The sequence below is a fragment of the Odocoileus virginianus genome, chromosome 11 (assembly GCF_023699985.2).
Source record: "Odocoileus virginianus isolate 20LAN1187 ecotype Illinois chromosome 11, Ovbor_1.2, whole genome shotgun sequence".
NCBI lineage: Eukaryota > Metazoa > Chordata > Mammalia > Artiodactyla > Cervidae > Odocoileus > Odocoileus virginianus.
The window spans coordinates 16755083-16759886 of record NC_069684.1 but is presented as its reverse complement, the minus strand read 5'-3'; the positions used below and the strand labels follow the sequence as shown (position 1 = coordinate 16759886).

At 45.2% G+C, this 4804-nt stretch overlaps 2 pseudogenes; both read right to left on the bottom strand.

Moving 5' to 3' along the window:
* Nucleotides 1-943: 943 nt before the first annotated feature.
* LOC110147481 (regulatory solute carrier protein family 1 member 1-like) lies at nt 944-3040 on the bottom strand (annotated as a pseudogene).
* LOC110147482 (protein DDI1 homolog 2 pseudogene) lies at nt 3038-3930 on the bottom strand (annotated as a pseudogene).
* Nucleotides 3931-4804: the final 874 nt, after the last annotated feature.

The following is a 4804-nucleotide window of genomic DNA, read 5'->3' as shown; positions in this document are numbered from 1 at the left end:
TTGCATTGGCAGGTGGGTTATTTACCACTAGCGACACCAAAAATATGGTATAAATGTGCAACTGGCATTGTGGGCAGATGGAAACCTTAGTTGCCATTCTGGCCATGAAATCAAGTCTCCTCTGGAGCTGTATAAATTCAGAGGACAAGATCCTTCCCAGCACATCCCCTTCCCATGACTTCCCCCCACCCCCAACAAAGTCCCTAAACAGAGAGATCTTGTTCAGGTAGGAATCACAGCTCAAAGTCAAAATAGTTAGAGGCTGACCAGAATAGTGGGTCCTTGACCTCTCTGCCCTTCTCACCCATAGGCTTCAACTTCCTATTGGTGGCCCATCTGTTTCTTGAGCACTGGGTAGAAGATTATTTTTCAGACAAGGTAGGGTTTATTTTATTTTTACTTTTTATGCTACATATGTGTGTGTGTGTGTATGTGTGTGTTCAGTCATGTCTGACTCTTTGCAACCCTATGGACTGTAACTTGCCAGGCTCCATGGTCCATGGAATTCTCCAGGCAAGCATACTGGAGTGGGTTGCCATTTCCCTCTCCAGAGGAATCTTCCTAAACCAGGGATTGAACCTGCATCGCTTGTGTCTCCTGCACTGGCAGCCAGATTCTTTACTACAGTGCTACCCTGCAAAGGACAATATATAATACCATCAATTTGATTCCAGAATACATCATCTTAATGATAATAAAAAGCTTTTGTATGCACATAAGTGCCAATACATTTTTGAAGACCCAAATTTTAACAAATAGAATAGACAAATTCATAAGACAAGAAATCATAGAGTACTTCGGCCAAAAAAAGAAAATCTTTTCAAAAATCTGGCTCAACATTCTGTTTGCTGGTTTTATATATACTGTATAAACAGTGAGTACGGATGTGAGTGCTATAGCTTTTTTAAGGGAATGAAGTAATGTCTAGCTCACTTTTCCAAGGTTATGCAGGAACTACAATGCTCTTTGACAGCAAACAAGAAGTGCAAAGTCTGCATTTCCACCATCACAGTGCAAAGCACCAAGAACTTCCTGCAAAAGATAGCCAGCACGGAGAATTTGGTCAATGTCTGCAGCAGGAAAAATTAATGGTGCAAGAAAGGAGGGACGTGATGGATGGCTGGGAGGAGGTTCAAATTGCAGAAGTGGCTCTGCAGCTTCCGAACATTTTCTCTGGTCTCAGGCCTGTCTGCCACTGGATTCTGTGCCCTGATCTAATCTTTAACCAATATGAACCTGGATGACGATGACTCAGTTTGCTCAGAAGTTTGATTGAGGGCATCCTCCTCACTTGCCAAAAGTCTGGGTGAAATTTCTATACTGAAGGTGCAGTGTAGTTGATTAGATATTTTAGCTGAGGCTAGAGTGACAGAACTGCTCTCATTTATCGATTCCCTAGACTTGGGGACACCTTCCTTATCAGTTACCAGGTCATCACCTGGACCCCTGAAGTTAATATTTTCTACATCTTCTACTCCAGCTGAAGTGTCTGTTAATTCTTCTGTCTTCACAGATATGGCCTAAAGAAAGGAGACTTGTGAGACTGTGTTCACTCTGGGTAGCTATAAGATGCTCACTTGGGGACCATCTTTCAGAAAGGTTTTTAATACCTGTCTGGCCCTCAGTTACTGTCTCTGATTGACAGATAACATCTTCAGATGTACTTTCTGAAGCTGGTTTACTACAAAAGGCCAAAAATTCATGAACTTCCTTCAAGGCTTCTGTTATAGATAAGCAAGATTCCTCTGTTGACTCCACAGAGGGCTAACTGCCACAGAGACTTAAAGAGATTTATATTCATTTGTTCCAGACATTTCAACATTATTTTCCAGAAGCTGTACATCCTGGATGGAAATGGACTTACTCAAAATTTCAAAGGAAGGGTTACATTTCTACTTCCATCAAGGGACTATCTAAGGCGAGATCAGATACACCAATGTTCTTGACATTAGTATTCTGATTGCCTGCTGAATTAAGCACAGAAACTAGGGATTGTTCTACTGTATCTATTTACATAAAAGTTTTTGAATTTGAGGAGCCAAAGCATCCTGCTGCTCAAATTCTACCTGAAGGTAGAATATTTTTCTCTTATCCTGTCTCCTTTCACTGTAGTTTCCAATCAACCACTTCTTGTTGATTCTGTTACCTTTCTTCAAGAAGTTCAAGGTCTTCTGTGTTACAAAGATGTTCTCCATCATGTGAAGCATTTTGTCATATACCCTCATGCTGTTCATTCCCTGGATCTTCATGTTTTTGAAGGCTATTTACTTGACTCAGGTACTGATATTCTGGATGCCGATCGTTTTAATCTATAAGCCTCTGTAGTTCTTGCTTCCTAATAGTTATGACAGATAAACTAGCTTTCTGTCTTGTGTGGAGATGAGATTTGAGGCCCTGGGTGTTTCTTTCAGTTTCCCAGGTGGCTCTGGGTAAAGAATCTGCAGGAGATGCTGGTTCGATATCTAGGTCTGGAAGATCACCTGGAGGAGGAAATGGCAACCCCACTCCGGTATTCTGATGGGATAATCCGGTGGACAGAGGAGCATGGTGGGCTACAGTCCATGGGGTCGCAAAAAGTCGAACACAACTGAGTGAATGACCACACACATGCTTCTTTTGGCAGATTTCTCTAGGTCATCTGCACCAACAGCTTCTTTGAGTGAATTCTGCAAAGGAATAGCTGTACTCTGGTTTGCTGGAGCATTGTCTGCTGAAGAAGCACAATCAGAAAGGTCCTGTAGAGGAAGATGTTCTTTCATTTCTCAAAGTTATCTGGAATTCAGCTGAGGCCTTCAATGTCTTCACAACTTTAGGTTCAATGCTGTCTGGGTCACTGGGCTTGATGGGGGGAGCGGGGGCATACTGAAGCAGACAGAATCAGTAAGACTTAAGAATTACCAGTCACGAGTCTCTGTTGGGAAGGATGGGCTTGACGGTTAAATGCATTTGAAATTGGTGACGATGATATTCCCAGTGAGTTAGCTCCTTCACTGCTTTTTTCCTCTGGTCTGGGGTCCACTCCAGCTGCAGTACACACATACTATATATATGCATTATGGCTTCTGACACTCTGCATCTTATACAGATTTCTGAAGGGCTTCTTGGTCTGCAATCTCCTCTGGCCTCTTACCTGGCCCCATATGCCAACTGGGTACACTCTGGGAACTCTCCCTTGGGAAGGAAGATGGTCTGTGAGCCTGTGGTGATCATCATGAGTACATTTTTCTTGAGGTCAATGGAACATTGATGCCATTTCAGCATGCCAGTCCTGGAAGCACTTCTACAGGCTCTTCCTCAAGTACAGAGAAGGAACAAGCCAGGAAATCTGCTTCCTTTTGAACCTGAACTAGATGTACCCTTCCAAGAATCTTCTGGGAGCCCATTCCTTTGCCATCCCTGCCCACCAATAGTCCACCAGCCTCATTATATTACAGATTTCTGCACAAGCTTGGTTCATAATAATCATCTGGGCACCTGAGTCAACAAACACTTTCATAGGATGTCCATTCACTTTGCAGTTAATACAAAGCCTCATTACTCAGCCCAGACTTTCCAGAGCCTCTTCCATAGCTATTGCCAAGTTTTCCTAAATGTTCTATTACTTTGTATCTTCTATTTCTGCCTAAGTTTCAAGATTATAAGGGTCCACAGAAAAGAGACAAATCCTTTCTTGCTCTCTCCTCGCGGCTCCATCAGGATCCTAGAAAATTTCACGACCTCTGAGCAGAGAATCTGCCAGGGGTGGGTTGTGTTCCTTCAGCAAAGGCAGCTCAAAGGGGGCTGGCAAGCAATACGTCTCAGAGTAAGGCTGGATTGCCCAAGCCCTGAAGCTATTTCTCCAAGAGATGAGTGGGACTGCTGGGCTCCTTGTAGCTGGCGCTGTGGGAATTTGGGGGTTTGGGGTTTTTTGGTTTTTTTTCTTGAAGGTTGATTTTATATTAAGAGGTGAATCTTTCATACATCGAAGTAAAATAGGCTATAAAAAATAAGTACCTCAAAATAAAATGGCTGTTAGCATAACTCCCCATACCCACCTCTCTCTTCACACCTCTCACTTTAGGAAGTACTGTTGATTGAAAGTCTCCAGCTGTATTCCTTTGAGGAAAGCGTTCTGATAGACAATGGAGTCTGTTGGGGTAAGTTTGAGAACTGCACCAGAGGTCGAGGGTCTGCTTTCTCCTTCTGCCGTAAAATCCCAGCGCCGCCATCTTAAAGCCTTCAGCAGCCCATGACTCGCGGTGGTCTGGGAGGTCTCTCAGCGGAGACGGTCTGTCTCTCAGCAGCAGAGAAGGCGGATTCAAGCCCACACAGCGCAAGTCGGCGTCGACCTGGAGGGAAAGTGTCACCTCGAGGAAGACCCTCCGCACACTGTCCACGGTGAGCAGCCTGGCCCTGGCCGACCCGGCTCTGCTGGGCGCTGCCTCGGCTGGGCGTCGGGGCGCTGGCGGGGCCAGGCTGGGGCTGCAGACAGCGGCCCAGGCGCCTGCTCGCCCGGTAGTCGCTCGCCTCCTTTATGGCGGCTCGGTGACTCCCTGAGGTCGCTCGGTGACTAACTCCCTTGGCGAGCCGGGTCGCCACCCCCGCCTGCGAAGCCGCCTGAGACTGCTGCTCAGGGCTGTTATCTGGTTAACCAGATGAAGGGTGGAAAGTATTGACTCATACTTCCTTTTCTGGTTTTTGACGTTGTTCTTCTGAAACAGAGACAGAGTTTTATGTTTCTTGACTGTAGAAGAGAGGGGAGAGAGTTGGAAGAGAAGGAGGGGAGCACCCCTTCTTAGGGGAAAGACTGAAATGGTAACTATGA